Source organism: Podarcis pityusensis, assembly GCF_964106645.2.
Source record: "Podarcis pityusensis genome assembly, chromosome: 5".
Classification (NCBI taxonomy): Eukaryota; Metazoa; Chordata; class Lepidosauria; order Squamata; family Lacertidae; genus Podarcis; species Podarcis pityusensis.
The window spans coordinates 73,422,448-73,447,598 of record NC_138032.1 but is presented as its reverse complement, the minus strand read 5'-3'; the positions used below and the strand labels follow the sequence as shown (position 1 = coordinate 73,447,598).

At 42.4% G+C, this 25,151-nt stretch overlaps 2 long non-coding RNA genes across 3 annotated transcripts in view; one reads left to right on the top strand and one right to left on the bottom strand.

Annotated features, from left to right (window-relative positions):
- The window catches only part of LOC308476927, an 808,687-nt gene that overhangs the window by 106,710 nt on the left and 676,826 nt on the right, over positions 1-25,151 (top strand). The gene's annotated exons all lie outside the window — the stretch shown is intronic.
- On the bottom strand, positions 1,846-23,556 carry LOC308476974. The gene is made up of 3 exons (XR_013986300.1): positions 23,452-23,556; positions 10,307-10,399; positions 1,846-3,846 (listed from the first exon to the last, which is right to left on the bottom strand). It is a non-coding gene; the product is annotated as an uncharacterized lncRNA (long non-coding RNA).

Here is a 25,151-nt window from a genome sequence, read left to right as displayed (position 1 = left end):
TCCCCAATCTTGAATAAAAGACAATGAATGTTTCTCATTGTGCTTTGTACTCCTCCTGGCTTCTTTAATCAATAGAACGCTCAGTGCTTCCTGGTTCACTGCGACAAAGCAAAAGGTTTGGTGGGAATAGCTCAATAATGTCAGATCCTCCAAAAAGCATAAAAGAATGCCCTTTTGCAGGTGGCTGAAAGGATTCTGCTAAGATGTTACAGTGAATACAGCAAATGTAGTATTGACAATCTAAAATATATGTTGGCAAAGCTACGATATGTGTCCAGTGTATGACATCGTGAGAGCTTGGTCTTCTGATCTTGCCAAAGCAGCCCAAGAAGAAGCCAGACTGCAGCATTTCCGATGCTGCTGGTGACATAGGAAGGAATCCCAGTACTGCTGATAGTGAACAACTGCTGGGGAAATGAAATGGCAAATCTCCTATGCAAAGGAGATGGCAGAGCCGCTGAGGGGCAGGTGCATTAGGCTGCTCCAAAAGGCAAGGGTTGGTTCTGAGTAAGACCAGAACATGGGGGGTGAAAAGGCCACAGCGTTATTGATTACAGCAAGGTAACAGGGATTTACTTCGCAATGTGGCACGGATCTGTTTTCCACTTCGGAATTCTGTTTGAAGAAAACCCCTTCAAGCATTCCTGCTGAGGTATGCTGCCCATGAGAGTTAACCAGAGGGAAGGACCAACATGGTGTAGCTCATGCGTCAGGGATCTTGCAGCCAACTTGAGGTGAGAGCTGTGAGGTCTGGCCCCACTTGAGCCATAGCCAGGGTGTGATGCATCACCTCAGGGCCTCATGTGGGGGTCTCCCCATGTTTGAGATCCTGCCCAATGTCATACATACATAAAATGAAATTCCTGGCTTATCTAAGGATATTGATACCTGAGCTTTCAGAAACTGCAACAATTCTAGCTCACTCAAACAATAATGATATTGATTCTTCCTGAATTTACAATTTACTATTAAATTAATAGTTTGATGTAGATAGGGAATGACTAGGAGGGTGATAGGGCAAAAGCATTTTCAATAGCAAGTTATACTTAGCTGTGATTGGATGTAATACATATTATGTTCTCTACTGCTTATCAAATCACTTCCTTTTATTCTCGTCACATCCAACATTAATCTATCACCAACGATCTGGAGTTTAGCATCTGAGTATCTGCCAAAAAGTCATCATTACCATGATGCTTACAGCCATAGAAGGTCTCTGGTATTTTGTCAGTTATTATTAACAAATACCAGAATGGAAATTGACGATCAGTCTTGATAAGAGACCTGATTGTGCTATTTACATCAAGGCAATTTTAATGAAATGCCTAATTCATAAACATACACCATTGATTTTCATATTCACATCACTGCAATTAGGAATTGGTATTTAAAGGGCACACTTCATATTCTGCATGTGGTTTTTTTAATCACACTTCACGTTTGTTTGTTTTTTGGAATTGTATAATTTCCTCCTGTGAGATGAAATAATTTGCCTCCATTTCCATTACTCCATTAAAGGCAACACGTTTTAATGTCCTAAGATAGTTGGGTGAGGATGGGACATTTGGGGATCTGGTTATGGTGCATTGAGAGGAAAAGAGCAGAGTATAGTTTGGTGACACACAAGGCTGCTGCTGAAGCTAAGCCGTTCTGCCTGGATGGGAGACTGCCTATGAACTGTATGAATATTGTACTGGATCTCCTCAGAGGAAGTGTGGGGAATAAACATTATAGACAGATAGAGATAGAGATATATGCAAGCTGCCTCCCAACAGTCTACTGCAGTCTAGCGTGATCATAAAAAGACTCCAAGATGGGACTCTGCAAATGAAGGTAAGAGGTTATATAAATTTACAGTGTGATCTCATTTCCTCCTATTTTCTTTCAAAATTAACAGTTTAATTGAGATAGAAAGTGGCTCAAAGAGCAACAGGGCAAACACCTGCTAGATTTCCAAAAGTTGAGTTCTCTAGGGAACTCCCAGTTTTAATGGCACCCCAAAGTGGTTCTTTCATTCCCCTCAACTAAGTTAATGGCCTCCTATGGGCAAAAGTGCACTTGGAATAACTTTTGCAGCATGGCAGGGAAATCCTACACCCCTGACCTGAATAGTTCAGTTTGCACAGTACACAAACCCCTTTGGGGTTTCTGGATGTATAGTCACTCTCTCCACACACACTCACCCATCAGAGTGATGAGCATTTCCCTAAAAATAAATCGCCAATTCAGTTCTAAACACAGTTTTAAATCACCCTAGCCGGAGTCCTTCACCTGCTTACTAGTTTTGTTGTACCTCTTCCTGAGTCTACAATCAGATGAGTGCATATGAACTTGATTTGCCCTCCCTTCTCATCTAAAGGAAAATCCAAGCTACATTCATAGGGTCCTGCTCAGGCAAAACGGCTGTAGCAAATCTGAGGGGTAATGAAATTTCCAAAGATGTTGTGCATCTTTGTGTGTGAGTTTATAACTAGTTATTGCTTAAATATTGCTTTTGGACAGTTCTGCTCAAGCAAAGCATTTTAGGGAAGGTAAAATAATTCTAATATGTGAAAGTTAATTTTGCAGAGGAAGTTCCCACATGTTGTCTAATCTAAACATTAATTGGAATGCAGAACTCAACCCTGCATTTTTAAAGCAATTTGGCTGTTGGCACAGCTGTTTTTTCCATGGAATAATTAGCATTTAGCAGTAAACAAGAAATACATTCTCTTTTCTTCTAAAGCAGTGTGTGAAATCCTATAGAATGCCATTCTATTTTCTCCTGTTCTTTGCAAATTGTTATATGAAACCCTATATAATAGCAAACTCATTCTCAGTGTGGGCATCCTTCATTACCTGAAACTTCAACATCCACCCACAAGAAGGAAAGCATTGCTTACTGACTGAAACCCAGAGCGCTCCACATTGCAACCTCACTTGGAGTACAAAGCTGTGGCCACTGCAATGGCTTGTCTCTTCATCCTTGCTGATGAAGGGCTCTCAGCACTTGGAGGTGATTACAGACAGCTGTTGGAGGACCTCAGAAGCTGGCACATGTGAGAATAGCCAGGAAGTATGGAGTGGAGAAAGAGGGAGAAAGAACAGTGAAAAGCAAGTAGCAACAGAGCAACAAAGAGTTGGTGGCGCAAAGAGAAATAGAAGGCAACTGGGAGCAAGCAGGTAAGATGGAAGTTGAGAGTTCTTAACTCAAATATACAATTGTTATTTTGATGAAAGCTTGTGCTAAAGACTGGCCTCAGTACCTGTACTGGAAAGCGGCCAATGCAGACCACATTAAAAAAGTAATAATCTGGAGCTGGTAATTTAGCAGAAAGCATTATTAAAAGGAAAAATATTAAGCTGGTAGACAAATAAGTCTTGCTGAAAAAGAATCAACATAGCTTCTGCAAAGGTAAAACCTGTCTCACTGTCCTTAATGGATTGTTGGTCTATCTTCATATGTTCAGATATTTCTTCACCAGACACTGGCTAATGAAGACAGCTTTTTAAAAAAGGATTTGACAACTTTGTGGAGGATAGTTTTTGTCAGTGAAACCTCTGGGTTCAGAGAAGGGCCTTACCACGGTTACCTCTGAATACCAAATGCTGGAGACAGGTGAGGGGTATTGATGCCATAACATGCTCAGCCATTGTTTGAAACATAATGCTTGTCTACATGGATGGGAACCTTTGGCCCTCCAGATGCTTTGAGCCACAGCTTGATTTTGACAAGGGTGTATCGTGTTGTTACTTTGCTAACCTTTCCCCTCTCTCCTCCTTAACGGGACTGATTAGCTGATTTGGTGCTTTAGATCTCTGATGAAAGTCTTTCAGATTTTTTTCTGCAAAGCATTTTGTTTTCCTCTGAAAAGAAATTACATCAGTTGACTTAGAAGGAGATTAATATTTCAGAGCTTTGAATAGAAAATGAAAATCAAGACAGGCAATAAGTTAGCAGTGTTCATGTTTTGCTGATCATATGAGTTTTTGTATGAAACGCTTTCTCATCAACCGACAAAAATGCTAATGCGTTGAAATATCTATATGGTACCATCAGCCTTATTTCACTTAGGGAATGATGTAAGATCAATTCAATTGCGCCCTTTTGAAGAATATTGAAATTTAGCATTTGTTCTATGTAGGAAATACAAAGGTAACCTTTTTTTTATCCTGTCTCTCTACCTGTGTTGTCTCTTCCATCTATGCATACATTGAGTTTGTTAACCTTTGGAGCTGTTGAATCATAGACTGAAAGTGACTTCATATATGAGGGGAACTCAGCAGAAAATCCTTGCAAACTCCTCATTAGGTCTTTGCTTCAATTCCCAGTATCCCAGGGGTTTTTTTTAAATGAATTCATAGCAGCTTAAGATGGCTCTCTTACTCTGTGGAGACATCCTTGCAGGTAGCATATATGGCATTGGGCTAGAGGACTCAGAATAAGGAACTTTAATATGTTCTGTTCTGCTTGTGTGAGAAGAATAAGGCTGAATTCCGGAACATGGTTACTCGAGAGACTAACTTTTGAGTAAACCTGCTTAGAATTGTGCTGTAAGAATGATAGCAGAGCTTGGAAGAATAGCTGGCTGAGGGCCAAACTAGATAAGGTTCCGCTAAGGAGTTGGTGTGAAGGCCCAGATGTTGAACATCTAGCCATGGTAGGAATACTAGCTGTGTTAAATCACAAGCAAGCCTTGAAAGCTCCACACAAGTTTGATTCTCATCTATAGGCCTATCAGGATGTTAACAATCTGATTTGCAATCACGGCATATGTGGGTGTTGTTGTTTTTTTAAGAATTAAATACAGTGGTACCTCAGGTTAAGTACTTAATTCGTTCCGGAGGTCCGTACTTAACCTGAAACTGTTCTTAACCTGAAGCACCACTTTAGTTAATGGGGCCTCCTGCTGCCACTGTGCCGCCGGAGTCCGATTTCTGTTCTCATCCTGAAGCAAAGTTTTTAACCTGAAGCACTATTTCTAGGTTAGTGGAGTCTGTAACCTGAAGCGCATGTAACCTGAGGTACCACTGTACCAGGTTGACAGGGGGAGATGGTTATCAGGATAGCCACAACAAGGAGGGAGGTTTTGAGCATTCCCTCTGCATGGAAATCCCAACCATTATGTGCCAGTTAGCATGAGGTTGTAAACCACACTGGCACCAAAGGAAGCTTTCCCCCCCTTAATAGCTGTGTGGAGTAGGAATTTTGTGGAGATTGCACCGTAATACTGATAACAGTCCACCTGTACCTGGCATTTGATTATGAAAACACCATTGGTGAGAGTCAGCATAGTGCATGCAGGCATTCACTTGTGCAGCGAGGGTTTGCCTTCCTCCCCTCCCACTCAGCCTCCTGTGCAGCCCCAAAATCTGATTTGTATGGTTAGGGGTTGAGATGGAGGAGAACTCTGATTCAGTTTGCACTGAAAACAATACACAGACCAAAATAACAGCCATCTTTTGAAAGACACTTCTCTGAATTTTGCAGTGCTGTTCTCCTGCCAAGTAATCTGTAAATACTCTATATACTAGGGCAAAATGTGCAGAGAGATGCATATATTAGTGAAGATCACAAAACTGCACACAAAGATGTTTATTAGGCGGAATTGGCACTTCCTTTGAAATGTTAAGATTTTGTTGTCTTGGATTTTTGGAAGTTGTGTTTTTGGCACTTGAATTTTGTTTCTGTGGGTTATTCTTTGTGATATGCCTTGTGAGCTTTCTTAGTCTAAAGACAGCATATTAATTAACAGTAAAAATAAAATGTTGATGGAATTTCATGAGGATTTTTTAAAAAGAAGAACAAACTGATATGAAAATGTGGGAGAATTGAATTTAAGGCTGAGGAAAAATTAAGAAACAGGGAAAAGCCAAAATTAACAGATTTGCCTATCACTGGTTGGGTGACCCTCTGGAACAGATATTTGGGGCAACATGGTGGTGCAGGAAGGAAGAGAAGTTATAGAAATCTAATTGCATGTGCCGATTTCTATTCCACATTATTGTATGTCACCCAGTCTGACCGCTAATCACATTTTTACTTCATGTGATGTTAGGCATATTTTACACTTACATTTTTATATTTAAAGCTTGTTGCATGCTTTCCTTGCTGCTGCTGTTTCCACCGATGGCTGAAAGCCTGTATTATGTTGTATTGCACCCTTTAAGCTCAGTGATGGATGACATGCCAAACACGTCAAAGGCAATCAGAGTTAGTTATATACCCTCTTGAGTAGTACTGACCTGCAAGGACTGAAGTCCTCGAGCGTCAGCAAAATGTGGCAATAGTTTGTCGAAAGGAAAAAAACAAAAACCTAGAGCCCTATTCTGAGGAACAAAACCCCCAATGTGCTGAGCAAGCTGTTTATTTCAAGCAGGTATTTCTTCTATATAAATTGTCACTTCTCCCTCCATTGCTTCAGTGTATGTGTATGTATTTCGAGTGTACCAGCTCTAGATCCCTTAAGTAGAAAAGAAGCAGGATAGAACTCTGAATTTCCATAGGTGTACATATAAAAAGCTGCCTTATCAGGCTATCTAGTCTAGTGCTGACTGGCAGCGGCTCTCTAGGCCACTAATCCCATTAACCGCAGGCGCTGGTATTGTATTGCTTTACTGCCTTCCTTTTTAAGAATGACTTCATGGATACAGATGTTAAGAAAATAATCAGGTGTTGAGATACACAAAAGGCTTTTTGCTTCTACCGTAGCCAGCAACTAGCCTTGAGGCAGGGTGAGCAGCTTTGGAAGGCGAGGTGAGGAGAGGAACTATACCTAATAGTGCTCTTCAGCTGCCTCCATAAGTTTGAAGGGCACCTGTTCCCTTCCATGCCAAGCTCAAGATTTTACTATTGGCAAATAAAGGCCTTAAAAACGTGGGACCAGTTGACTTGTGAGATCGCCTTAACCCACTCCACAACTTTGATCTTGACATTGGGCCTCCACTTTCAGCGTCTACTTAGAAACATTTATGTTTAGACAAGCCTATCCAGATTTGTGGAATGTTTACAAGCATCTCATTCTGTTTTTAGCTCATTGGTGATTTAAATTATTATTTGAATGTTTTTATTAGTTGTTTTCCACTGTTTTTACTAATACTTTTATGGTTTAATTCTTTCGTTAATCTGGTTTGATGTTTTTTGCATACAGTGGTACCTCGGGTTAAGTACTTAATTCGTTCCGGAGGTATGTACTTAACCTGAAACTGTTCTTAACCTGAAGCACCACTTTAGCTAATGGGGCCTCCTGCTGCTGCCGCACCGCCGGAGCACGATTTCTGTTCTCAACCTGAAGCAAAGTTCTTAACCTGAAGCACTATTTCTGGGTTAGCGGAGTATGTAACCTGAAGCGTATGTAACCTGAAGCCTATGTAACCTGAGGTACCACTGTATTGGGTTTCCAGATCACAAGGGAGGATTCTAAGCACCGTCAGTCAAACATTCAGAAACACACATGTCAAAGTCTCCTGCAGAAGCACGATGGTCTGAGAGAAGACTGCATGCCTGAATACATTTGGAACAGGGCCTCCATGCATCTCCTGCCCCTCTACACACTTGTAACCCTCATGTATTCAGGCAAATGCGTGAAGAGGGGGCTCATATGGTTCATATGGCGCGCGTGCGCAAACACATACACACCATAGCATTATGAGATCTCATACCCTCCAACTTCTTGAGTCCCCAAACGGGGATCTGCATCTTCCTGCCCGTGCACCTGCATGAGTCACATGACCCACGGGAGATCATGGAGCTCAAAATGTGCACTTGTGTTTTGGGGTTCTGCATCATGGCCCTGAAAAAAAAACTTTTTGTTGGGGGGAGCACTTTTTTCAGGGCAAGATCTCCCCCCAATTTTTTTATTGATTTTATGACATAACAAAACACACAACAAAGTAAAACACATTACATACAATGAATAAAACACATAGAAAAATTGTTTCTTCAAATTCCTAATTCTCATTACATTGATAACTGATTTCCTCGAATCCCCTCTAACTGAATTTCATTATATCACCTGTATAACAGTTCTCCACATTCATATTTCTAATGATATTAACTCCTTTCATTTACTAACCTCTTATCCTTTATTAATATTCTAATCCTTAATATTTACTACCACACATTCTTATTCTACCCCTATTTATTACTTCCACGAATTTTCTATTTATCTTATATCACAATATTTAGCTAGATATTCTTTAAATTTCTTCCAATCCTCTTGTGTCTCCTCTTCCTTCTGGTCGTGGATTCTTCCAGTCAGGTCAGCCAGCTCCAAAAAGTCCAACATCTTCATCTGCCATTCTTCTATTGTTGGTATTTCTTGCGATTTTGAGTTTTTGGCTAAAAAAAGTCTTGCCGCTGTAGTGGCATACAAAAACAGTCTAACATCTTTTTGGGGCAATTCCAGTCCTAATATTCCAAGTAGAAAGGCCTCTGGTTTCTTAACAAGTGTATTTTTCAACATTTTTTTCAACTCATTATAAATCTTTTCCCAGAAGTCTTTCACCTTGGGACACGTCCACCACATATGATAAAGGGTACCTTCTTTTTCTTTACATTTCCAACATTATCATTTGTATGATAGATCTTTGCTAATTTCACCGGGGTTAAGTACCATCTATACATCATTTTCATAATGTTTTCTTTTAATACAGTACATGCAATAAACTTAACCCCTTTCTTCCACAGCCTTTCCCAATCTTCCAACATTATATTGTGTCCTTTTCAGGGCAAGATCTTGGTGTGAATTGTGGCAGCCAAAATGGTCGCCATGCCCTCGTGTGAGAAAACAGGATGTCCCAATTTCTCTGGGATACTTGTGGGGTATGCAATTTTACTTCAGGAAAGTGGCTCCCATGCCACTGGGGAAGCCTACGAAGGGGCCCTCTATGGAGTTCCTTGTGAACCTTTATTGGGGTAGACAACCCTTCTGTCCCTCACCTTCCCGACATTTCCGCTAACTTTCTCATAGAACTAGTGATGGGCAAAGCTGTCAATTTTGATTTCTCTCAGAGGAGTCTTAGGCTGGACCTAGACACATCAAAGAAGCGTTTCAGTTTAAAGCGTTGTAAATTTAAACGGAGAAAACAGGTAGAGAAAAACAGGACTCCATGTTGCCATCCAGTGGCACAATGTTATATCACACATACAATGCATATAAATTGCCTTTTCTTTACCAGTCTAGCTGAGTCTAAGTTCAGTTCTCCATATTTCCACATCAGTCCTAATGAGAATTCACCAGCATTTTCATGCAAATTTCTCCCAAATCACACATTTTGCAAACCAATTTTTCCTAATGTTACTTTGTACGTTATTTTCACTTATATATGCATTTTTATGCACACTGGGCTCCAGTATATGCCTTTTTGAACACATTGCAACACTGTTCCCCATCCAAGTAAAGTTTGTAGAAATTTGAATGCTGGGTGCGTTTTTAATTCGTATATTATTTAGGAAAGTGAAAATTAGGTAGGTTCATCTTTAACTGTGAACTGAATTGAATTTCTCCCCAATCCCTAGTTGGAATTTCAGCTTTGTTCCTCCAGGCTACCCAAGCGCCTTGTCATTTCTGTAATGATCTAAAATGGGGGGACTTTGGTACTTAACTGTGCTTGTAGAAATATACCTTGACATAAACTAAAACAAGCCCCTGTCATTTAATTTTTAACTCCATTGATTTAATGCCTAATGAGGTGGATTTAATATATTTGGCTACTGGCAACAGTATTTAAATGAAGCACATGATTTGTTAAATACTAGCAAATATGCTTCCGGCTTTAATGATAATGTATTTTTTTCACCCCTTCATTGGCAGCCATAAGTATCAAGATGCTGTTTCCTCTATAGCTCAGCTTTTGCAAGGTCATGGTGACAGATGTAACCAAGATATTCCTGGTTTTTATTTTAAAAACTAGAACAAGCCCAATTAATCTTCTTCTACAATCCCTTTCAGCGGCTGTGTGGAAAACAAGGGCCAAAGGAGGAAATAATATCTGATCCTATGTGCCCACGATGGTTTCCCAGACAATGTGGGAGAAGTCTACATGAGTATTTAGGCATACAAATTGCCACCAGAAATTAATTGCAATCCCTGTCAAGCCAGGCCAGCCATGACTTCTTTTATACAGCTGTATCCATGGGGGACACTCTGTGTGGACCCCCTGACCTCAAATCTTAGCTACAATTCAAATCATCACTGAAAGAAGGGAGCCTGTACAGGTGACCCCACCCCCACTGAAATGGCACTGCTGCTTTGTTACTTTTAGCATGTTACTGGAAATCACAGGAACTGTGCACACTTACAAAACTTTCCAGCTAAATACTTACAAGATTCCAGGCCCAAGCCCTGGGAATAGCAGTTTCCTAAAATTCATAGGTTGCTGCACCTTTTCCCCTCAAATCTCCCACGATCAATATTTCCTAATTAAAAACAAAGACAAAAAGGACCCCATTAGCTTTCCTTTTACTGTGCCCCAAGGCAAAAAACTCCAACAACCCTTAAATATTGTTTTAATTTTTTTAACCATTTTAAAAAAAACTTAATGAGGGATCTGTCACACCACGACAAAATTCATCAAGATTCATATTCCCTTGAGAAACTTTAAGAACAGATACATAACTAAAAAAGGAGGCCAAAGCAGATTAAGCCTGCTCAGAAGTTGACTACCTTGCATGTATTATTTTGTGGTATTTACTTGTAAGCCTGCTTAGGATTTCATTTTTTAAAAAATGGGGGTGAGAGCCGATAAGAAAGTTGTCCTCCCTGCTTGATTGACACTAGGAAGAAGTAGCCTGAGGAGAAACGAAGAGCTAATCCTTTCTCCTCCCCTCTGCAGGAAAAGTGCCAGACATTGGGGCTGGGCATGTTTAGCCTGGAGAAGAGGAGGTTAAGGGGTGATATGATAGCCATGTTCAAATATATAAAAGGATGTCACATAGAGGAGGGAGAAAGGTTGTTTTCTGCTGCTCCAGAGAAGCGGACACGGAGCAATGGATCCAAACTACAAGAAAGAAGATTCCACCTAAACATTAGGAAGAACTTCCTGACAGTAAGAGCTGTTCGACAGTGGAATTTGCTGCCAAGGAGTGTGGTGGAGTCTCCTTCTTTGGAGGTCTTTAAGCAGAGGCTTGACAACCATATGTCAGGAGTGCTCTGATGGTGTTTCCTGCTTGGCAGGGGGTTGGACTCGATGGCCCTTGTGGTCTCTTCCAACTCTATGATTCTATGATTCTATGGGGCAGCTGATGCAGGCAGTGGTGGAGCCGACACTTAGATAACTGATGTCGGGTCATCAGAAGAACCTCTGAGGATTCAACTCCATCCTAGCTGTGCCTATACTTCACAGCATATGTCCAAAGCCCACCCATAAGCACAATCTCATCATGCCCACTAATGTAATGGTAGATGCATGTCTGATGCAGGCTTGGCATCAGTACCTGGCATTGTGGGGCAAATGTTGGGACCCCTAGGACCTGGATTGGCCTATTGTCACTGACACCACCCCTTAATTATTATCATTCAATTGCCTAAGAACTGTGATGAGACACGCCGGGACAGATGGCTGAAGCTGCTGTCATCATTATCCCCAATACCTTGAGGCTCTGCCCTCAATGTACTCTACATTAGGGCAGAGTCCAGGGGCACTGGGGTTGATGAAGATGACAGCAGCTGGTGCTTCTTTTCACTGCTGAGGGAGCACTGCAAGGCTGGAGCTGCACTGATTCCAGCATTGCCACCTGTCCCTGTTTCTGCCACCTCCACCTGTCGACATTCATCTTCTTCTAAAGCAAGTTTGGAAGGGCACAAGGGTGATGTGTGGTGCGCACCGGACGGCACCTGCCCTTATATCTCCGTAAACCTGGTATCAGCCTTGGTCTGAAGGACCGCTTAAGAAATGGGCCCAAATAATCTGTGAAAAGGAAGCGCAGAGCCTTGCCAGCAATTGCTGGAGGGCTTTGTCTGGGTGATTTGAACCGGAGCACTTACTCAGGTCTGTGTTACTGTTTGGAAGTAATTACAGGTTAACTATAAAAGCAGTTTTTGCCGTAGATTTTACCAGCGTCTGCAGGTGAAAAAAAGCAATTTCTTTTCAATGTCTTGATCTCCTACAACCTTCTATAGCACAGAAATTCAGCCCCAGGCACTGATTTTGAGAACAAAGTTTTCTTAATTTTATTTTGTCGTCTCATCGACTGGGGGAAAACATGATTTTTCGTAAAACCTTTTCTGGGGAAAATAAAACACTGATACTCTCCTGGATCTATTATATGCATGAATGTGCACAACCTCTTTGCTATCCACAAACTCTGCCCTGCTCCCTCAAAGCAATGCACAGAACCTCTTTGGACAGAACTAATTTTTTGTTGTTAAGTGTCAATAATTACTACCTTTCCCCCCAAAAAATTAATAAATTGGCATTGTCCATATAATTTGGATGCTTCAAAAGAAAACATTAGAGATGTGGGTCTCTTCTGACCATCTCCAGTTTGCACAAAGAAAGCCTGATGACCACTGACAAAAATGTAATTGCACCTCATAGTTGACTGTTTGTCCTCTCACAATTCCAGCTCTCTCTCTTTTAGTTTTTTCAATGAGAAGATTAATTCCTGCAAAATATACATTTATGCACATGCACACTCAAACACTTCATTGATTAATTGCACTTATAAATCATTATTCACCCAAGGAGCTCTGTTCTAGAGAGAAGCAAGGAACCAAGTTAGGCTCACGACACCTCTGCAAGGAAGTTTCGGTTTGTGGGTGACCCAAGGTCACACAGTGAGCTTCATATCTGGGGGTGTTGCAGAACGTCACAACTATGATATAACGAATTGAGCAGAATGGAAGGCAAGAGGCAGAGGTGCCAAATTCTGGTCTTGCAAAGGGCACCGCTGAAATTTGAAAGACCAAAGTCTACTCCTGGCTTAGCTACAATAATACTTGTGCTGGTAACCTCTCAATTAGTCTATTGTAATGTGTTCTACAAGGAAATCAGCCCTGAGTGCTCACTGGAAGGACAGATTGTGAAGCTGAGGCTCCAATACTTTGGCCACCTCATGAGAAGAGAAGAATCCCTGGAAAAGACCCTGATGTTGGGAAAGATGGAGGGCACAAGGAGAAGGGGACGACAGAGGACGAGATGGTTGGATAGTGTTCTCGAAGCTACCAGTGTGGGTTTGACTAGACTGCGGGAGGTAGTGGAAGACAGAAGTGCCTGGCATGCTCTGGTCCATGGGGTCACGAAGAGTCGGACACGACTAAACAACAACAAATGTGTTCTACATAGGGCTGCCCTTGAAGATAGTCTGGAAACTACAGTTAGGGAAAAATGTGATGGCAATATGGCTGTGAGTTACTTCTTGAAGGGAAAAAACTACAGGTAACTTTTGTTACGCTGTTTCTTCTGTTTTGTTTCTTAGCGCAATCCCAGTGCTAGGCCCTGTTTCATCCTTCCCCATTTTACTTTGGATATGAAGAAATCTTTCCACACAGGAAGGAAAGCTTCAGGGAGCCTGATGAGAGCATATGTTTCTTCCTCATAAGTTTTTCTGAAATGAGAGTTCTGAAAACAGTGTTTTGACTTCATTAGATGGATCCTACAGCAGGAAAATGTTGGTGGTTTCCCCCACCCCAAAAAAGGAAAATAAATAAATCATAAATTGTTCAGAGAAGAAAAAAGCCCACTCCACGAAAACTTCTGAAAACTTCTTTTAGACAGGTTTTCTATTAATTCTTTATGCAGCATCTGGCAACAAAGGCGCAAAACAGAAAGCCCCAAGAAATGTTATTTTTATCTATGAAACATTTTGATCTAGTTTTAGCAGAAAATAAAGCCATATTTCCTAAAATGGTATTTTTTTTTATCTCCATGGGGAAGATCATGGGAGGGAAATACTGATTATCTAGTTCAAAGCAGATATATGTTTCTGATGTATATAAATAAGTGCTATTTCTTTGTGAAACTCTGATCCAAGGCTTTCCCCCTCACCCTCTGAGGGCGGGGAAGAAGAATCTATATTAGAAAAAAGTATCCTAGATCAATATGCATGAGAAGATTAAATGATATTTTGGACTCTACTGTATCTTTAAAAAAAAAGTAGGGTATATCTGTAGAACCAATGACATTGGCAACACTGCTGGGTAGATTCACCACCATATTTACTCAGATAATGGTAGATTGTGACATGGGAATTTGATGTGATATTATTTCTCCTAATATATTTGTTTTTATATGACGTTTTGACTAATGTATACTTTGGGCATACCAGCCAAAGCTGAGCAAAGATATCCTTGGTATCACACTGTGCCATGTTTGCTAGGTACTTGAAGCATAAAACTGCTCACATTTGTAATGACCTGGATGCCATGGTTGATGCGTTTCAGTCAGTGGTGACTAGGGCATTGTTTGGCTCTACTTTGTTGCATGATTTTCAGTTATTAAGGCCACAAGCCCCTTTGCCAAGTCTAGCCAGCAATTCGTTTGCTTCCCTCTTGCTCCTCTCTGCTCCCCCCTCCCATCTAGCAGCAGTGCTGGCCCTCTTGGAGGTGGAGTGAAGCAACACCAGCCAATTTCTGGTAAGATCTCTTGAGATTTCAGGAGATCTCACTGGAAATTGACACTGAGGCTGGCACCGCTCATTGCTGCACATTTGGCATGAAGGGACCCTTCATAACCTTGCTTCTATACAAAAAGAGGAGAACTGGCCCATCTGTGTTTGTTTCTTTGTTTCCCCTGTTTATACAGCGTAGAAGAACAGTTCTCATGATATGGTGGGGCCTCATAATGGCGATGCTGTAAGTAGTGGTGTGTCTTCGTTTCCCTATCCAGTTTGTTGTTATTTCATTTCCCACTCATTTAAATAGCTTTATTTTACTAGTTCATTCATTTTCCTATTGATATATATATATATATATGGAAAACCCCATTGGTCTTCTGCTGCATGTAATGTTGGCACATTCCATCCAAATAGCATGCACTGAGTTTCCCCAGGCCATCAGACCTGCCAACTTTCAGATAGGTAAGACAAGGGTCATACATTTTATAGGCAATTGAAAAGGGTCTGCTCTTATGACATTCAGTTACTTGCAACAGAAGAACCCAGCTGCATTTATCCTGCTTATAAGTGGACTTTTTGATCCTACTGGCACGAAATCTTTAGGTGTACTTCCACACAAAGCCCCTAACACCAGATCTGCCAGATTTCAGATAGTTAGGGCACAGGGATACCATTTTATAGGTAATTAAGGAAGGTGTACAGACACAACCTAAATGCTTCTGTTGTTGTTGTTTGGTTGTTTAGTCGTGTCCAACTCTTCGTGACCCCATGGACCAGAGCACGCCAGGCACTCCTGTCTTCCACTGCCTCCCGCAGTTTGGTCACACTCATGCTGGTAGCTTCGAGAACACTATCCAGCCATCTCGTCCTCTGTCGTCCCCTTCTCCTTGTGCCCTCTATCTTTCCCAACATCAGGGTCTTTTCCAGGGAGTCTTCTCTTCTCATGAGGTGGCCAAAGTATTGGAGCCTCAGCTTCACGATCTGTCCTTCCAGTGAGCACTCAGGGCTGATCTCCTTAAGAATGGATAGGTTTGATCTTCTTGCAGTCCATGGGACTCTCAAGAGTCTCCTCCAGCACCATAATTCCAAAGCATCAATTCTTTGGCGATCAGCCTTCTTTATGGTCCACCTCTCACTTCCATACATCACTACTGGGAAAACCATGGCTTTAACTATACGGACCTTTGTTGGCAAGGTGATGTCTCTGCTTTTTAAGATGCTGTCTAGGTTTGTCATTGCTTTTCTCCCAAGAAGCAGGCATCTTTTCCTGTACTAAATAGAGATTCCAGCTTTCTGAATTTCACAGTGCCAGCCCTCCTGCTTTCCCCCTACAAAGAGTTCTACCTCATTTATTCCATGCATAACAATTTCCACTTTTGAAAGTGGTTAAAAACAAATGAAAGAAGGAATAATTGTTTTCCATTCTAATTCATTCAAATGAATGTGCATCCTTGCGATAAGGTTCAAAAAGTTGACCTTGTTAGTTCTGTAACATGTAAAAATGTCATACACACAAGCATAACGGGAGCATGGACCCAGCTGTCTTTTGTCACTGTTGCAAGGCTGTTTTTGATCTTTGTGATTTGCTTTCTATTGTTTTAGCGAGGGCTCAAATGGGAATTTTTTGAAAGGATTCTAATAGATCAGCGCAAGACAGAGCCAGCTATTTCCCCACTGCTTTAATGCCTCTGTGAACTGCTAAGGCTCAAAGAAACAGAAAGGGAAATTATTTTGGAGGAAAGAAAGAAAATTGCAGGGGGAATTGGGATGGCACTGGGATAAGCAACTCTTACTCTTAACTTTTGGTAATAGCTAGAATTACGCAAAACTGAAGAAACCCTCAGAGCTCAGATTTCAGTTCAAAAGGTCTCCAACTGCTCATAAAGTCTATGAATAGATGGTCTGGAGGAGGGAGGAGGAAAAGGTAGAGGATGGGTGGCTATTTTGGCACGAAAAGACTAAAAAGCCATACCACTCAGGTCTCCAAAGATGCCTTCCAATTGATCATAAATACAGCTTGATGAAAAGAATATGAATTGTGTAATTTTTCACCAGCTCACTATGTCTACAGCCTCAGTTTAAGTGTACGGTTGTAATTTTAATTTCCATAGCTCTTGACATTATGTTGTTCTCAGGGAAAAAAAGAGATAGATGTGCACACCACATCTAAATAAATAATTGAGTACTTTAATGCAAATGCTTGCTTTGAAGCTTTGTTTTAACACTCTTTATAAAGCTGAGCTGAAGGGAAATTTCCTTTGACATGTAGCAAGAAAGAAATAACCCTGGATGTGATTTCTCTAATGAATGCTACCAATGAGAGAACTCATAAATAATATTGTGTCCCCAAAGGCTTAGTTCAGGAGGTCTTTAAGCAAAGGAGCAATTAATTACTTTAGTGGGATTAAGCACATGTTTAAATTTAGGTATGTATTTAAATACTTAGCAGCACAGGGAATTTGATGAATGAAAAACGATCACCGAAATCAATGAAAGTTTTGCAGGCAGGGGTTTTCATAAAATCCTAGAATTGTAGAGTTGGAAAACACCCAAAGGATCATCTAGTCCAACCCCATGCAATTCATTTCTTCAGTGGATTAAGTTTTATTAAGGATCACAACAATTTCTTGATTGCCAAACCCAGCAGTTTAAACAGTCATTGTCTGTTGATGATTCAGGGCATTGATGGAAGCATAGGAAACTGCTTAAGACCAAGACCGGCCATTGGGACTTCTCTCTGTTGTCTATTTACTGATTGGCAGCTGCTTCCCCGGGTTTCAGACAAGGGGCATTTCCAACTCTACCTGGAGACTGAAACGGGGAACATTTGCATGCCAAGCCATACCCCCCCATTCCTCAGATGAAAATAGGGACATTTCTCACTGTCCCTCAACTGACTCTCTCCAACCCCCCATTCTTTGTCTCCCCCACACAGAGCATTTCCTGTTAGAAGAAAGATGAGTGCTGCCACCACCTTCCTGCCCAGAGCAGCCCTGCCCTCTGCCTGCTCCTCAGAGTCTGCATGTCACACGGGGCACAGCCTCTCCTCCTCACTTGCTCTCCAGCAGCCCCTACGAGCTGCCCAAGGGAGGAGGCTGGCAGCGGTGCCCATGGAGAGGCAATGAGGTCCTTCCTCACAGCTGCCGCAGCTTGGCACAAGCACCAGCTCACCCTCCTCTTTGAGCATGGCGGTGCTTGTGAGGGGAAAAGGGACATTCCAGGATCAAATCAGAAGCCTCGGTGGCTTTCATAAATCTTGGACTGACCCTAGAAAATCAGGACACTTTGGAGGGTATGTTAAGCAGATGTTCTACCGCTGAGCTACAGCCCTTCCTCAAAGGTAAGCCAGGATCCAAAGAACCTCCAAGTAGTTCCACGAACACAAGGCAGCTTTAAGCTTTGATTTCACAAAGAGTAGCCCCATCCGCCAATGCCACATGCCAAACTGCTTTTGAATCTAAGGCAGAATGCAAAAGCAATTTGTGGTGGGGCAAGAGTGGGGGTACTATTCAAAGTCCTCCCCATCCCGCAATCTCAATATGTATGCCCAAGCTGCTAGACACACTTTGAGGATCTCTTTGGAGCCCATCAAATGCTGTATCACTTCCACTGTTAAAGCTAATTCATCCTAAGCATGAGAAGCAAAACAAAGCTTTCTGGCTTTCCAGGCAACAGTATTCTGTTTTTGTTTTGTTTTAAGTATGACAGACACTTTCAAATCAGAGAAAAGCATAAATATATCCTAAAGTGCTCTCTAATGCTGTTAGTTTCCAAGCTGTTTATTATTACTGCTTTTGTTTAAATCAGAGTAATAAAATGTAAAACCATGGATTAAATATGATTTGCAATAAGCTTGTATCAGAATTTTTTTGAAAAAAGATCTGGAAAGGTTCTGCTGAATTAACATTTAATGGCAAAATAATATAACTGCAAAGAAGCTACAAAATCTCAGTAGGGTAAGTTGGAATCCATTTCTGTCCCTGAATAATCTAATATTATTTGGAAATACTTGTCCCTAGTGGGAATATTTCAATGATACTTCTTGACATATTAATAAAATGGTCTCTCTCTTAATTTTTTATATTTAAAATCATATATTTCCAGCAAATTTTAAAATGAATGTAAAAACAGGCATTACCCACATCATTCAAGATGAAGAAGTACTCTGATGAAAATCTAATTAAGGATATTACTCAGGGGAAGGGGGGGGGGGATACAACAGCCGCCCAAGTGGTTCCTCCAAGATGAGGATGTTAACTAGATGCAGATATAGATGAGGGAAAGAAGAATCTATAACCCTCCTTCCTGTGTCAACCGCTTGTAGGGGGTCCACACAATCAGATGAGAAGATGGGCTGTGCTGCTCTCCACACTCAGGAGGTCACACAGTTTCCTTGCCTCCCCTGCCCACCCCCCTCCAAACATCCATGCATTGAGTGTGGATGTCTGCAGAGGGAAAGCCTGTATGTTCCTCAGATGCTAGAACTAGTCCACTGCTGAAAATGTATTTTCACCTTGCGGACCTTCCCACCACCTTGTCTCTCCCACTCACCCTACCAGGAAGCAGCCCACCTGCCAGGAAATGAGCATAGCAGCTCCTTTCCATCTGGGGAGCTACTTCTGGAGGACACCAAACAGAGGCACACGATAACCAGGCTCTCTGAATTCCCTCAGTTGAAGTCTGGGAGCAGACATTACAAAGCACCTCTCTTCCCTTTTCATATCAGGAAGCATGGGCAGCTGGGGAGGCCCCAGAACTCTGAAGAAATGTATCATAATGTTGGGAAACACTGAGGCTGATGCCTCTCCCCCAACACAGCACCGCCTGGGATGATTCATCACTCCTGTGCGCTGGTGTGGCCCATATCCAAGGACATGAGCACACAGTCCAAACAGAAGCTGAAGTGCGACAGCTAAGCCTAATTTATTATGTACAAAATCAAACTTAACAGAGCGAAGAAAACATGGCTCCTCTCTTACTTCCTTGGGGAGAAGGGAAAAGCAAAAGCAATACAGAACGGAACAGCATATCTAAACTTCCATTCCCATGACATCCAACACTCTGGAATGTAATGTAAACACAGATGCATGACATGTAACAATCACACATCTGCAGCATGGAGGAATGAAATTTCCAACACATAGAGGGAAAACTACATAGACCACCACTGGCCACTTTGCAACAATAAGACCACACCTACCAGAATTCTAAAGTGTGGGGAAACAGGTGGGGGAAGAAAACCTCTGAGAAAACAGAGAACATGTTTTGACACAGCACCAGCTGGATCCCATCTCCCATCGCCTATATGCACTTTTGGCGGCTATGACATTGGGTTGAGCCATTAGATATCAGTTACCCTGATAAAGGGGTCCAGGAAAGGTTTGCTTTGTCTGGAATTCCAGATAGGGACCGTGGGCCATAGCAGCTTCCCAAGTGGTGGCCCTGTTGGGAATGTCCCGCTTGATGTATGTTGATGGGTAACCTGCTACTTAGGGTTGACCCACCTTACTGATCAAGCAGCAGGTGGGTTGCTTGGTATCTGATACATACCCAATGCCTTCGCCAAAACCAGCTCACACCTGTAATCGATAAAGCTGTGGCCTGTTTCAACCCAATCCTGATGTCCTATGTCTTATTTTTACCCTGGACTGACCCCTGGTGGGTCACATACTTTCCGTGCCTGGGCACGCAGGCCTACCCAATAGACACCCGTGCATAATGTGTGAACGTGGGGGATGGGGAACTATGCAACCTTGGGGTCAGCAATGTGGCCCTGTTGCCCCTTCAGCTCACGTGGACCCCCTTTTCACATGATTAATCTGTGAAAGAGGCTAATGTGATATTCCAACATTACCCTTTCTATGTGAAAAATGTTAGCTTTCAACTCTCCTCTACCTTCCACATTTTCAATATCCCATAGAAAGGAAGTTGTCTGCTTCTCATTAGGTCAATGTTTAATTACAATAAACAGGTTGGACTGGTTGCTTTTTAAATACAAAGTTAATCTATATTTCTATCCAAATGGAAATTTCCTCCATGTTGTTCAGTCAGCGGCATAGCTTAGCCTCAGTTTTTATTCTTCTTTAAGTATAGATGGAAAGCAGGGTAGCTAATGTTTAAAGAAGAGAAACAAAAGCAGAACTCTGACGCTAAGCAGACCTGATAGCTAAATCAAGCTAGATTATTGAGCTTGCAGCTGCTTCTCCCTTTTTTGGGGGGGGGGGGGGTTGCCATTGGCTTCAGAGATACCAGAGTCAGTGCCAATGCAGACATGACTTTAATTGCATAGTGAGCAAATCTCTAAGAGGTCTAGTAAAGTAGAAAAGAACATTATTTTCATCTGTCCATTGTACAACCAGCTATGCAAACACATTCTATCCCCTTTTTTGGGGTACTCTAATATCACGGCACAATGAAAATACAGATTCTATCTGTCTGGCATTAATCCAGAAGTAACTGCAAGGGTGGCTGAGTTTTTATCAATAGTATCTCTTAGAGTGGTGAATGGCACTATTTAGTGGGAAGAAACTCCAATGAAAATCCTCATTATTGCATATTTGTATCTATTTTAAGATTTTATATATGGATGTTTTATGATGGCCTATATTTGTAATGGGATGTGGGTGGTGCTGTGGTCTAAACCACAGAGCCTAGGGCTTGTCGATCAGAAGGTCGGCAGTTCGAATCCCCACGATGGGGTGAGCTCCCATTGCTTGTTCCCAGCTCCTGCCAACCTAGCAGTTTGAAAGCTCGTCAAAGTGCAAGTAGATAAATAGGTACCACTCCAGTAGGAAGGTAAACAGCGTTTCCGTGCGCTGCTCTTGTTCGCCAAAAGCGGCTTAGTCATGCTGGCCGCATGACCCGGAAGCTCCCTCGGCCAATAAAGCGAGATGAGCGCCGCAACCCCAGAGTCATTCGTGACTGGACCTAACGGTCAGGGGTCCCCTTTACCCCCTATATTTGTAATGCCTAATAAAGGTTTGGAGAAGTAAGTAAGACATAGAATCAATAAATAATATCATTAAAGCAAAACAAAAACCCCAATAACACAAAACCAGCAATATAAAAGCATAAAAACAGGAATTCAGGGCAACACATGGTTCCTGCTTCACATATAGCCAATGGAGGAGCATGCTACAAGTACAGGGACAATAGTGGAAAATGCCTGTTTTGGCATCACTGTCCTATGCTTTATTTTATTTCATAACATAAATTTCATAGCATTTATATACCACTTGATTTTTCTTACAACCCCCCCCCCCCAAACTGATTATTATATTTTATGATATGCTGTAGAGTAGAGTACCGCAAGCATAATTTCCATTCTTTGCAGTTATGCAGCCTAGGGGTGGGGGGAATCCACTGATGCCCAAATCACAGTTAAACCTTCTTCCCCTATGCACAACTGTCCTGATGAGAAACACCCACACCCTGCAGCTGTAATTAAATGAAGAAAAAAACCACATAGCCCCAAGCTGCACATTTAACGTAATGTATAGTTTGACCCTATGACACAATACTTGTATTTTTAGGCATTACTCATCCTCCCTCTCTTGCATGCAGCTCTCCAGCTGCGGAAGGGAGTTCTCAGAGGGCTCTAATTAGTCCTCCCTCCTTAACCTCCCCACTGGCCCTCAGTTCATGTTCTCTCTCTCTCTCTCTCTCTCTCTCTCTCTCTCTCTCTCTGCTCACACTTGCATTGTCCTGGGTGCACTACAATGTTTTTAGCTATTACCTCACGCGGAAATCCATTAGCCCACTTTTCACTTGGCACCTGGTGCACACATGATTCTTGCAACAAGCAAAGGGCCCTGAAGATGGATAGATACCTCTGTAAGGCATGGGATAGCTTTATGCTCACTGCAGTGGCTTGGTGCTAGGAATGCGTTGAGGAGTTCAATTTCTGTGAATACCGATGCAAACTGACCTGATCTGACCTCCCGGACAAATCATTTTGTGATACGGTTCTTGGCTCAGTAATGAACCAAAATGCACTGAAATGCATGTTAAAGGATAAGATGTGTTTCGAAATGTGTACATTGAGATAAACATAAATATTTAAATGTGGGTTTGCAATAAACATGAAATTTCATGTGGATCTTTTCAAAAAGAAAATAGGAGAAATGGACATATGGATAAAGATTGACCTGGAATAGACTACCAATCCCATCTCTATTCTGTGAATCTTCCTCTTCTTTTGTGTTTGCAAAAGGCACTGCTGTCACTTTAGTTTATTTATATAAATTGTTTTCTAGAAGTGCAACAGTTGGATGAAGCAGGATCATTTGCACAGTGCTTTAATTTTGTGTGCCTTGGCTCCTGCAAATGCTCCAATAAGTAGAGAGAGATTTCAGCAGGAGCTGATTCAAACAGTATTGATTAACAGCTGCTTTGCTGTTCTCTGAGGTATTCTAGTGATTTCCCGGAACTGGATTTAAGGATCCGGATTCAATTCCTCACTTAGCCTTGGTCAAAAAGCATAAGGGGAAGAGCTAAGGATGGTGACAAGATTTTCTAGGCCCTGTATGCTATATATCAGACATGTTCAACCAGTCAACCGCGATCGACAGGTAGATCCCTGTCAATCGTAGGTGCTCCTGGTCAATTGAGTTAATGAATAATGAATGTCATGACTCCCCGCCCCTGGTGTTTGGTCTGTTTGCTGCCATAGTAGCAAGCACTAGTAAGCACAATGCATTTGAGTGGCAGTGTAGGTAAAGACCCCCCCCCCCAAAAAGCTCAACAACTCTGGTTAATCCTTCCCTCAACAACTTTGGGTAATCTTCTCCCACTTCCACCGAAGCACGCTCCTCCCCCCTCCAGTGACAATGGGTTGATCACTGCCAGTTTTTTAATACTAGGAGTAGATCGCAGACTCTTGGGAGTTGGGTGTGCCTACTATATATTGATCTCACCTTTCTGCAATATATCAGCAAAAACTTCTGCTGATGTCCATATAACAACAGCTCGCCTGTGTGGAGGAGCTGCAGCAATAGCCTCCCTCCAGTGGCATCAGCAGGGCAGGATGAGGAGTGAGATTGTGATGATTCTGTCATGGTGATGAAGTCACAAACTTCATTTGCATTTGTTAGCCATCTGCCATGCTAATGGTGGCAGTAGGCTGGGCCTAAGGTTGTCAACTTTTGATTTCAAGGAGGAGTGAGGCCAGACAAGCATAACAGAATTTGGTTATGAGGACCTGGTATCCTGTGGTTGCAACTGAATGAATTGGGAAGGGTAGGGCTAGGATAGAATTTTTCAGATCATGGCATACCCTTCAAGACTTCACAGACAAAATAGGCATACCTTTGAAACATTCCAGTTCTTGTACAGTTGGAGAGCATCCCTGGGTGTAGCTTGCTGAAGGTTCTGCCTTGCAACAGACTACCAGCAGTTCAAAAGGGATCTCTGGAACTGCATGTTATAAAGTGGCAAGCGGTGCACCGCAAGGTGCCTTAGCATTCATATGTATGTGCCTGGAGGCAAAATACACACTACAATGAGATTTAACTTCTAGGGTCTCTTAGGGGGTGGGTGTGCACGAATCCTCCTGAAGAATGACCCTTCTAGAAACTAACGCCAATGTTTTCTAACATCCCCAAAGGGCAAAAATGGGGGTAGTGACCCACCAGAACTAAGAAGGGTTGGAGTGTGTGAAATGCAACTGGTAGTATGGGTGAAGGTTGGTAGAAGTTGGCGTTTACTACATTTTCAGGCCCCTGTATTGGTTGGCAGACAAAATACAGTATTATGGACAGCAAAATACCAGCTGGTACTGGGGAAACGACATAGCTCAATGGCAGAGCATCTGATCAGAGCTGTTCAACAGTGGAATGGACTTCCTCAGAAGGTTGTGGATTCCGCTTCACTGGAGGTTTTTAAGCAGAGGTGGATGACCCTCTGTCATGTACAATCTAGTTGAGATTCCTGCATTGCAGGGGATTGCACTAGATGGTCCTTGGAGTCGACCTCCAACTCTACAGTTTTGTGCTTCTATGCATGCAGGTCCCAGATTCCATCCCCAGCATTTCCAGCTAGAGCTAGAATAGTTCCCTATCTGAAACCCTGCCAGTCAGTAGTGCTAATTTGGATGCATCATCTGTCTGATTTGGTTGAAGGCAGCTTCTTATGATCCTACCAAGGGGATGTGCTGAGAGACAGAAAAAGCCAATGCAACAAACATAGCTGCAGCTGGAACCAGGTGGATGCCATCCCAGCATATTATGTTGGTGCAAGCTATAAGGCATTGGCAGGCGCTCATGGAGACTGGAGCTGGGACAGTTGTACCCTTTCCATTGTCCTTTTGGTGGTTATTGGTCAATATCAGAGTACATGTGTCAGGGGTTCAGGGACAGAGGCACAGGGTAGGCAGGAGATGGAGAGCGATGGGGATGAATCCCAGGACAGCGAGGAAGAGGAGGACAATGACTCAAGAGATTCCATGAGTCTTTCCAGCGAATCAGAGGATTCCCAGAAGGGGGCGCCGGTGGTCAAGGCCAGGGGAGCCCCAGGGGGGACGTGTCAGGAGCAGGGGGCCAGCGGGGGATCCCAAAGTGGCAGCTGGGCGTCAGGACCAGCCTCCCCGCCAGAGTGCAGCGAAGGGGGTGGAGGTTCC